The sequence below is a fragment of the Hermetia illucens genome, chromosome 1 (genome assembly GCF_905115235.1).
Source record: "Hermetia illucens chromosome 1, iHerIll2.2.curated.20191125, whole genome shotgun sequence".
Classification (NCBI taxonomy): Eukaryota; Metazoa; Arthropoda; class Insecta; order Diptera; family Stratiomyidae; genus Hermetia; species Hermetia illucens.
Genome location: NC_051849.1, coordinates 167,532,815 through 167,544,897, shown reverse-complemented (window position 1 = coordinate 167,544,897; position 12,083 = coordinate 167,532,815).

The window sequence follows — 12,083 nt, the reverse complement described above, 5'->3', positions numbered from 1 at the left end:
AGCAATTGAAAAAGATGAAGAAGTCAGTAAAAGGAGTAATCTGGCCAAGACTCACTGAAAACAGAGCTCTGACCCAGAAAAGATACCTTTTATGCATTTCGGGGCTAAAATCGAATCGAGCTGTCCAAATACATCAAGGACAAGCACAACGTGCACTAAGCCATTATGAACATGGTGAGAGCCATCAGGGTGTTTTACAATAGGTCGCAGGAAGAAAAAGGAAAGCCTAAGGAAAAGCCGAACATAGCAGTCCCAACAGTGTTGCAGGCGAGCCAAATGACACCAAGCCTTGTGCGTCATGGAACTTCGATCAAGTAAGAAAGTGCGAGACAAAGAGGGAATCAACATACACTAAAAAAAGGGGTCTTGACCAGTCCAACAAACAGAGCTAAAAGTTCAGAAGGGCCCAAAGTGCCCAAAGTAGGAATGTCGGCTAGCGAAGCAAAACCGAAGGAAAATAAGAACGGTGGCTGGACTAAGGTTGTGAACAAAGAAAGAAACAAGAAACCAAAATACGAAAATGGTGAAAGGTGAAATCTGACCCCAATCTAAAAGACCTAGGCGGAAAGGTCAACAAAATCCGGACGACCCAGAAAGAACATCTCATGTTTGAGCTGAAAAAATCCAGCGTAGGAGAAACTGACGGCTTTCTTAACCAAGTTATAAACTCACTTGGGGAGAATGTCACGATACGTTCGGCATGCACTAGCAGTATCGATTGGTTCGATCGATGTCGAAGGTGTGGGGAGAAAGGTCATATTCTCAAGGAGTGCAATAGAGACTCCAAATGCATTTTATACAAAGGGAAAGGGGGGACGGGATAACCGGCATATTGCCGGCTGTGGTTAATGCCCGGAATTTAGGAAGGCGTTAACAGCAGTGAAAAAATGAGGTTAATAAAAATAAACCTCAATCATTGCAGGGTCGCACAAGATTTGCCTGCGCAGACCGCTTATGAATCCACAATGGAGTTCGCTATCATTAGTGAACCGTAAAGAAATCTTGACGGTGGTGTATGGGTTTCAGATTCGACTGGTGGAGCGGCGATCGTCAAGCCTTACAATACAATATAGCATCGGTCAGGCGCCTAGTGGCTTTCTGTGTGCAAAAATAAGCGGTATATTCGTACACTTATCGGAAAAGGGGATTTGGTTTAATGCTTGATCTGACTTTTGTTAGCCCTGTGCTGGCACGTGACATATCCTGGCGAGTTAGCGAGGATATCACGTACAGCGACCACCAGGCAATCACCTTTGAACAAAGTTCGGAGCCACAGAGTAGGAGTTCCGCAACCTGGAAGCTAAAATCCAAAAGAACACCAGGATGGAGGCAAAAGCGATGGACTAGCAAACATTGACGGAGGTGGGGCTAGACCTGCCTAGCAAAGCAGGCGCCTCCATGGATCGAGGTTTCCATGTTACACAAAGCATTTCGAAAGTATGTGACGCCAATTACTGGTTCAATAGTGAACTTGCCAGCCGTCGATCGATTTGCCACAGAGCCAGACAAATGGCTCAGGGGGCTATAGGTAGGATCGATCAAGAGCTAAGGGGGTTTTTCAGATAGGCAGTATAGGTTCCGTAAAGGCAGATCAACCATTGATGCCATCAAAATGGTTACTAACTTGGCCGAAAATGCAATTCACGAAAGGGAATGTACCAGTAAATATTGTATAGTGGTGGCCCTGGATGTGAGGAATGCATTCAACTCGGCCAATTAGACCCTTATACTCTGGCGACGATTGGTGTTCCCGCTTACTCGCCGGTATTATCGATAGCTGCTTGAAAGAGCGGACACTCTGGTATAATACCGATGATGGACCCAAGGGCACATCGCTTCCGCGGTTGTCTCATAGGGTTCTGTACTGGGCCCACTACTGTAGAACATCATGTATAATGATGTATTTAACCTTCCGGTTGGTTGTGGTCGCAACCATTCAAACGAAGCAATCATTGTTGTTGAGGCTTTGTTAGCTGGACTGGCCCTCGAGGAGAAAAAGGCGGATACGGTCCTCATAATTAAGCCCCGCAAGAGAAATTACGCTTGCATTAGAATAGGGAATCGTATAATCACTTCCAATGTGGCCATAAAATTCTTAGAGGTCCTACTTCGGGGCAAAGCGCTGCATGATTTAGGCAATGCACATAAACTGAGTACAGTTTATAGAAGATCAATCTTAAGGGTGTGTTCTGCCTTTAGAACTGTGATGCTGCACTCGTTATCTCGGGAATGATGCCGATTGACTTCTTGGCAAAAGAAATGATGAGCAATTATAACACCAGGGGGGTGAACCTGGTGAAAAAAGCCGAAAGGGAGAGATCCATAAGCAGATGGCAACAGCGGTAGGACCAGTCAGAAAAGCGTCGTTGGACTGACAGGTTGATCCCTTCCATCGGGGAGTGGCTGGAGAGAAAGCCTGGCGAGATCAATTATAATCTCACCGAGTTTCTCACTGACCGTGGAGGAGACCGCCGATAACTGTACGGGTTTAAATTGGATGTGATGTATTATCTCAAGGTGATTCCACGGGTGGGGGGGGGGGGGGAGTTGGAGGTGATTTTAGTGGGTAAAAATCCCACACTTGGGCGTGCCCAGGTCAGAGTCTTTTGAAGATTTTCACCACCACAGACAAACAGACAGTAAACCGATTCTAATAAGGTTTTGTTTTACACAAACTTCAAAAAGATATCCTTAAAAATAGGACGTCATCTAAAATATTAGGTCGAACCCTGCGTAATTTTATAAAGGCTCACAGTTCCAAATTTCATGTTCAGTTTATTATGTTTATTTTACTTACTTTATCAGTTTATTACTTTGCGAGTTGAAACTTTTAATTACAACAAATATTATACAAATACACTTGTAGAAGGGACTAACGTCAAGTATTTATAAATACGAGGTGGGCTGAAAGGTTGCTAGGCTAACATAGGAAAAAAAATTGTTTACAAAATTTTATTTTAGTATTCAATATAGTTGCTTTTCAAAGCGGCATAATGATTATAGCGGTTATACAATTCTTGGATACAGGTTTTATAGTACGATATATCTTTATAATAATAATAATAATCGTCGGCGCAACAATCCATATTGGATCAGGACCTTAAAGTGTGTTAGAGCACTTCATTCAAGACCGTAACGGTACACTAGGAGACAATGTGGTCAGCATTGCACTCGACCGAGATTATTACCCTGATTTGACTCAGGTACTCATTCACAGCTGAGTCGACTGGTATCCGACGTCAAATTACGATACAAATCCCACTGCCACCAGTGATACTTGAACCGTGACCTTCCGTACGATAGCTTTGTGCTCTAACCACTCAGATATCCGGACTATATCTTTAGCCTCAAAATAGGTCTCAGTTTCGGCGATTTCGTCTTCATCGGTGCTGAATTTCTTCCTCGCGAGCATTGCCTTGAAGTCTGAGAACAGGTAAAAGCCGTTGGAGCCAGATCTGGTGAAAACGCTAGATGCGGAAGTAATTCGAAGTCCAATTCATGTAATTTTGACATCGTTTTCATAGATTTATGACATAGTGCAATGTCCTGATGAAATATTATAGTACTTTATTTTTTTCCAAAGGGGACTGCTTTTCCGCTTTTTCGTCCTTCAGATGTTTCAGTAACGCTATATAATCGTCGCTGTTGATGGCTTTCACCTTCTCAAGATAGTCGATGAATATTCGACCATGCGCATCCCAAAATACTGATCCTATGGCTTTGCCAGCCAATTGTGTATTCTTTACACGCTTTACAGTCGGTTCACCACGTGCAGTCCACTCCGATGACGACTTGAGTCTGGTGTGAAATAATGAACCCATGTTTCGTCCATTGCCACCCATCGATGCATAAATTCGTGTATTTTATGGAGGAGCTCCAAAAATTGCTCACAATCATCAACTCATTGTTTTTGATTGATTGTGACCTCGCGCGGCACTCACTTTGAACAGAGCTTTCGCATATCCGAACATTCATGCACGATATGTCCCAGCAAGTTCCTCTGATATCTTTAGAGTCTCTGCTATCTCGATCAACTTCACATTGTGGTCATTCAAAATTATTTTGTAGACATTTCTGATGTTTTCGTCGGTAACAGCCTTTTGGGGTGACCACCACGTGCGTCGTCCTCAGTGCCCATTTCCCCTCATTTAAACTTAGCAAACCACTTCTCAACGGTTGATTTTGCTGGTGCAAAGTGCGAATAATGCTTGCTAAGTCAAGCCTTGGTTTCACCAGTATTTTCTTTCGTAAAAAGGAATGTAAAATTACTTTTTATCGATTTTCTTCAAAGTAGGAAAAGTTGCTTCATTCAAGATGTTCTATTCCACAAACTAATAGTCCGAAAGTTGTCAAATTTCTACACGTGTCTTTTGAAAGTTAGGGTTAACAAAAAATCATATGGAGTTAATACTGTTTCTTGGCCTACGAACTTCATTCCACCTGATATATTATATGTAAATAATGCGCTACAAGATTTCGTAAAGACATACAACGGCTACCTTCTGGGCCAATACCTGATGATTCGATTCTGAAAATCTCGTAATCTGGTTTCCGCCCTTAACGTGAGACACGATGAGGCTTGATAACTATTAAGTTCACCAAAAAATGGTTAAAATTGTTAATTTAAGCCAGCTGTCACCTAGACAGGGCTTAGGATCTTGAAATTCCAACTTCTTCGCTAGTTTGAAAATTACTTTTTGTCAGTTATATATAAAATCTCTGTATTTAGACCAAGATGACATATATCGAACCAATTTGTTGAAACCAAACTGCGTGGCGCAGAACACTGGAGAAAGAGTCCAGGAAAAGAAAATCCATAAAATATATAAAAGACTTAATTAAAGAGCTAGGCCACCGTCGAAATTTAAAAAAAAACTCCACCTTTTGTTTCTTGCTGAATGAATGCTCAACACCTTGAGTGACATATTCAAAACATTACGATGGGGAAAATATATATAATTACGAGTTTTTACCGACTGTTCTTTAAAATAAAAAAAAAACACGGGTTATACTCGGAGTGATTAGGCTTTATTTTTCCAATAATTTGCCTAAGACTAAAGACTTAGATCAATTCTAACTTATATTTATAGTTGAGTTGAAGAAAGGGCGCAAATTGCTGAGTTTGCAAAGTTGCATCTTTTGTAACTCGATATCGCTCAATGTTCGTTTCAGTCATGTTTTTGTTTATGTTCATATGTCGCTTATCTCTTGTGGATAGATTCTAGCTTCTGTTAGAATGACAATGTTTATATTATTTCGCTCGAGTTTAATAAGATAAATTTTATGAAGATAAGATGTTCATGACTCATACGTTGTGCTGCGCTAAAGCAGCAGTTCAACCTTGGCGATATAGACCAGAGTGCCATAAAAAGGATGAAGAAGGCATATGGTGGCACACAGACCGCTATTATTAGTTTGCCGGCGGAATCAGCTATTAAGTTGATTACCGCGGGCAAGGTAAGAGTAGGTTGGGTCGTGTGCAGGCTCAGGGAACAAATCTCTCTAAAGAAATGCTTCAGATGCCTCGATTTCGGCCATTTTGCGGCGGCATGCACTAGCCAGCATGATAGGTCGAGGAGTTGCAGGAAGTGTGGGGAAGAGGGCCACCTCATCAAAGATTGCACCGGAGATCCACGGTGTATGTTATGCAGTGGGAAAGAGGGCGTGGACGGCCGGCATATTGCGGGAAGCAGCAGATGTCCGGTATATAGGAGGGAGCTGAACCGCACAGGAAAATGAGATTGATACAAATCAATCTCAATCACTGTGAGGCAGCTCAGGACCTGCTCTCGCAAACCATTCGAGAGTCGAATGTCGATGTCGCGGTTATTTGCGAGCCATACAGAAACTACGGCGGTGCAACTTGGGCGGTGGATGCGTCTGGCAACGCCGCAATCTGGGCGTGCGGAAGACAGGCCATTCAGGAAGTCATGGCCCCCCCGGCAGCCGGTTTTATAAGGACGAAGGTCAACGGTGTCCATATTTACAGCTGCTACGCTCCTCCTAGTGCAACCTTAGCACAATATGAGGAGATGTTAGACAGTCTGGTGTTGGATGCTAGAGACCGCAGCCCTAAAATCATTGCGGGCGATTTCAACGCGTGGGCCCTGGACTGGGGAAGCCGATCGACGAACACCAGAGGTCAAATTCTGTTGGAGTCATTTGCGGAGCTGGACATCGTGCTGGCCAACGTAGGATGCGTGCCCACCTTTCGAGGAAGAGGGTCGGGTTCTATCGTTGACCTGACATTTGTTAGCACTTCACTGGTGAGGGGGATGGCTTGGCAAGTGAGTGAGCACTACACCCACAGTGACCACCAGGCCATCTTCCTCCACATTGGGAACCGGGGAAGCAGTCAACGACGCTCTGGAGGTGGAAAGGCTAAGGCGGTTGGCTGGTCTATCGGAGCTTTCGACGAGGAGATATTCCTGGCCGCATTGGAGGGAGCCCATGATCCGGATGGAACAGCGGTGGAAAGGGTCACACAGCTGTCTCAGCGTGTAACCGAAGCATGCGACGCTACGATGCCACGACGACGTTTGCACCACGGCAAGAGGCCAAACTACTGGTGGAACACGGAGATCGCTGCCTTGAGATCCTCTTGTCTCCGAGCGAGGAGACTTTCCCACAGGACAAGAGGAAGGCCGGAGCACCAGGAGCGTGAGGAAGAATACAGGGATCTGCGAAGCAACCTTAAGAAGGCCATTCGGAGAAGCAAGCGGGAATGCTACCAGAAGCTCTGCATGGAGGCTAATACGAATCCGTGGGGTACAGCCTACCAAATTGTAATGAAGAAGATCCGCGGGCGAAAATCACCTCAGGTGACATGCCCACGGCTCTTGTTGCAAATAATTGCAACTCTTTTCCCGCAGCAGGAGCAGGACGAAAGAGAACCCCAACTGGCAGCTCAGCAGGACGTCTTCTCGATCCCTGATGTTACCGAAGAGGAACTTTGGGAAATCTGCAGACGTATTGGGGACAGCAAGGCTCCGGGATTGGACGGAATTCCGAACAGGGCTCTGAAGGTGGCGGTCAAGGCCAGACCAAGGTGGTTCGCAAGCACATTCGAATCGTGCATGGCGGAAGGAGTGTTTCCCGCCCAGTGGAAGAGGCAGAAACTGGTCTTGCTACCGAAGCCTCGAAAACCACCCGGCGTGCCCTCTTCATATCGCCCTATTTGTCTCTTAGACACCATGGGGAAGATGTTGGAGAGGGTGATATACAACAGGCTGCTCCCGTTCATCGAGCTTGCGGGTGGTCTTTCAGAGCGGCAATATGGGTTTCGGCGAGCCCGTTCTACGGTCGATGCAGTAGCAAAGGTCGTGGAATTGGCTCGAAATGCGATGGCCATGGGCAAATGCTGTGCTCTGGTGACGCTGGACGTCAAAAATGCTTTTAACTCAGCCAACTGGGGCTGGATTAAGGGCGTTTTGGCCAAACTGGGTGTTCCTAGCTACTTGGCTCGGCTCATCGAGAGTTACTTTTCGGATAGACTTCTCTGGTACGAGACGGACGACGGGCCGAAGGAGTACATTGTGACAGCAGGTGTGCCTCAAGGTTCTGTATTGGGACCGCTGCTGTGGAACATAATGTACGACGGAGTGCTTGGCCTTCGCGTGCCGGAGGAGACAACGCTGATTGGTTTTGCGGACGACTTGGCGGTAATTGCAATTGCAAAGCATCCCGAGGACGTGGAGCTTTATGCAAATGAAGCCATTCATACCATCAAGTCATGGTTACGAATGGCCAAGCTGGACCTGGCGGACGAAAAGACGGAGGCGGTCCTCATTACCAACCGTAGGAAGAACAACACGGTTACCATCCGGGTTGGTAATCGTGAGGTCGTCTCAAAATCGGTTGTCAAATACCTGGGGGTGATGATCGATGCCAAGCTGAGTTTCAAGGCACACTTGGATTATGCGCGAGAAAAGGCAGCAAATGCCAGCTCATCCCTTGCAAGGATGATGCCTAACGTGGGAGGGCCGAAGTATAGTCGCAGGCTACTCATCGCGGGAGTGGTGAGGTCGATCCTGCTATACGCGGCCCCTGTCTGGGCGGGAGCGTTGAACCACGCGGTCAACCGGAGGAAGATATGTTCGGCATACCGGCCAATTGCGCTAAGGGTGTGCAGCGCATTTAGGACGGCGTCGACGGAGGCAGTGTGTGTTATCGCAGGAATGATCCCTATAGATCTTCTAGCGAGCGAGGCACACTGGCTCTACGAAAAACGGAAGGCAAATCCAGCCGAGGTGAATGCGGATTTCCGAAAAGCCATCAGGAGAGAGTTGTGTGGCAAGTGGCAACAACGATGGGATAACTCCGACAAGGGCAGGTGGACCCATACATTGATCCCGTGCATCGAGAAATGGGTCAACCGAAAGCACGGAGAATTGAATTACCACCTGACACAGTTCCTTACGGGACACGGTGGCTATAGGAAGTACTTGCATCGCTTCGAGTTGGACGAGTCTCCCAACTGTCCTGAATGCGGTACTACACTCGAGGACCCGGAGCACGTTATGTTCTATTGTCCCAGATTTCTACAGCAGAAAAGGAGGTTGAACAGCATCTTAGGGGCGGACATCGAGCCCTCCAACCTGGTGGAAGAGATGTTGAAGTCGGAGGAAAACTGGATGGCGGTAAATGAGGCAGTAGCCGTGGTGCAGGCAAAACTCCTGGAGTTGGATCGAGCTCGGAAGGCGGTGCGACGGAGACGTGACATGGACGAGCTGGTATAGCGAACCAGAGCCTCCCCCGCGAAGTAATACTTCACGGTGGTCCCGCGGGGAGGGGCGGAAGAGTGGGGGTGGTTTTAGTGGGTGTGAATCCCACACACTGCTGCAACCTGGCGCAGCAGCGTCTTTCTAAGATTTCCACCTCCATCCATAAAAAAAAAAAAAAAAAAAAAAATGACTCATACGTATTATGGGCATGTGGTGTTTGTGTAAAGTGGAGTGACGCATGTTACAGGACATGTAACCATATATATATATTAATTTTGAGTTTTGGTGCAAGAGTTCTTAGTCCGATGCGGACGTAATGAAATTTTAGCAGTATATTTGTGATTACATTACGTATTTTTTTTAATAAACAACTTTTGGGCGATTTTTGCCGAAAATGTTGAGTTTTCTTTAGAAGCGTGCTGCTTTTGTAAAAATTGACATATCGGAAAAATCCTAAGTACTCCCGTCACTTTGTGTATGTATAATGGAAAATAATTCTTTTCTCACCGTGTTTGAAAAACTGTAGGTAATATCCGTTAAGCTGCGGGACCTACTAATAAAAGTGTCGTTGAAGGACAACTGTGTGCCCGCCATTTTATTTTTCATTGCATAAATAATAAATTATGTAGATTATCATATGTACAATTGAGACCTTTTCTGATAATTTTAATTTTCTTCATTATCCCAAAGTACCCTTTCTTGTTAGGCCGCTACAGTGACCTAACTCCTGTTGTTCTGAAGTTTGTCTGGGGACGTGGTTAACGGAACACCCTCTTCTGTTTCGTTCGCACTTCCTTATGGCGGTACTGACTGCCGGCTAGCATTGCTTCTACACCATGCAAATGTATTGTACATATATTTTTAATAATCAAATACAAGGATGGCCAGGAGGATGAACATTGTAGTAATATCTAAACAGATGGTATCGTTGATCTAATTTCGTCGTTCATCTTCGATATCATTAGTGAATGTAGACGGGTAGCATTCATTTGGCTCATTGTCTATTCCCCACGGTGAATTATCTTGATAAACGTCGATACCACTCTTTTCGTTTCTGAAGCTCTTGAGCGAGGTTCATAGCAATCACTTGGATAGTAGAAGCGTCGCTGAAAAGTTGAATATGTTACTTTTTGGAACGTTTGTAGATCATTTCAAGTACTCGTTTTTTGTCATTTAAGGCGCGAATAGGAGACTTTTTCCTGTTGAAAGTATTATGTTAGCGAGGACTTTTTAATAGCTTTATGGTGTTAGCGATAACCAAAAAATGTATTCTTATCAACTATGGTCACAAATATTGTGTTTTCCCAAAACCAAAAGAAGTACAGATTCACTAAAGCTTTCTGTCGTCACCAGTTTGTAAACCTCGATACTAGCCGGATTCGGGAATGTGTCGGAGGGGGCTTTTTTGACACTCCAGTCGATCGCATTCTATTAATAAAATTTCATGTTTATGTACCCGGTGCGTTCGAGCCACACCAGCACTTGACACTTACAAAAATAAGCTTCATTTCACGAATCATGCGAACGTGAATTTACCACATGTGTAGAGCCGGCAAACTCTTCAAGCATGCACGGGAAACAAGACGAAGAACCGCATATTTAGCATGTCAAATTATTCACATTAGTGTGATATTGATATTTAGTATTTTGGGTTGCAGTAATTTTAATTTAAGCTACTATAACTTCGTCAGTGATTATACGATTTCGGCCAAACTTGGGATATTTCATACCATAGTCTATGTTGCTACAAATTTTTGTACCTCTAAGATAAACTTGAGGAGGCAGGGGTTCCTAAATAATTTCCCGAAAACATAGTCAAATTCTATTATTAACTTAATTTGAGTAGATATCGATATGGAGAATATTTTGATGCCCAGGCACCGTATAAAGCCAGCTTCATGATTTTTTTAAGATTTCTTGGTTGAGTAGTCTCTGAGAATAGGCCCGTTCAAGAAATCATCACTTTCGACCTCCCACTCCCCGTCTTTTTAAGAAATGGCAAAACTAAGACTGGCTTTGAAAATTATATTCGCTGAAAAAAGTTTTTACATCCCCCTTTTGTATGTATGAGGAACCCCCTTCAACTCGACATAGAAAAATATAAATTATTGCGTGTATAAACGTTCACAGTACCCACATTCTTATCTTCGTGTTAATGCGATGCAGTCGTTTCTGAAAAAAATGTGTGTGACAGACAGACATTGAACTGATTTTAATTTACAAACGATTTACGATTTTGTTTTACAAACAAAACCTTAAAAAGAGCATACACTTATAGAATGTACCACTCACTATGTAAAAAAGGCGGTATCGATGCAGGACATCATATAGGCCCTATGGAAAAGCTAATCGAAAACTGAGATCGAATCGACACAAATTAGCCCGCTTGTCGACCATCTTGGGAGAGTGGGTTCCACTGCATGCCGTAGCCCGCAATACAATTGTCGTCCCTCCTTTATATGTGACCTATCCACTGCTATACTGTTTTACGATCATATCACAGACGAATGCCAAGCCTACGTACATTAAAGGCAACCAATAAAACTAATAAAGATCAGAACACGCCAAGTTTCACATAATGCGAAAACTAAATCTCGATACACTCACGATTGAAGCGCCTAAATATTTATCTCACACCACAAAGCGAAGTCAACAGTGAAACATGAAGGAAGGCTCCGGTATAGTAACTCTTTAGCTGCCACCATCCGAACAGAACTTTCTGTTTAACAGCTTTAGTCTAAACTGCAGGCAACTATATTCCAACCGATGATACCGATCTGTACCTGGAAAATTCTTCAAGATGGGCAGCGATTACTAAGATGTAGAACACAACACAAGACAACATTTCACTCGCCCACAAGGATTTGAAACTAGCTTAAAATGAAGCATTGACAAAGAGAACATAGCACAGGTAAACTCAGAAGTTCTACTTGATAAATTCAATGAAGAACCGCCGCTGTAAAGGCTAAAATCAGAAAACACCACGCCAAGCAACTCGTTTATCGTTTCAGGAGTACGCGCAAGTTTACAGGGTCCAAGGCGGCACAAATTGACGCACTCGTTACGCAAGGAAAAAAAGTATGAAACTATAGAAAATGACGAACCAAATTACAAACCAAGAGCTCGAAATGGGAAGACCGTCGAAATGATTTGATAATAATCCATAGTGCTCTATTTCGTTATGAATAAATGAGGGGCAAAACCGCAAACTCCGTTTCTTGCTAGTAGAAAAATGGAAGTAATAGTGAACACTCCTCTCGCTACCATCGTAACTTTAGTTGAGCGCAATGAATCATTATAACACAAAACACAAAGCAGAAACCGGAAGCTGGACGCTTTAGGTATGAAAGGTTTTGTGTA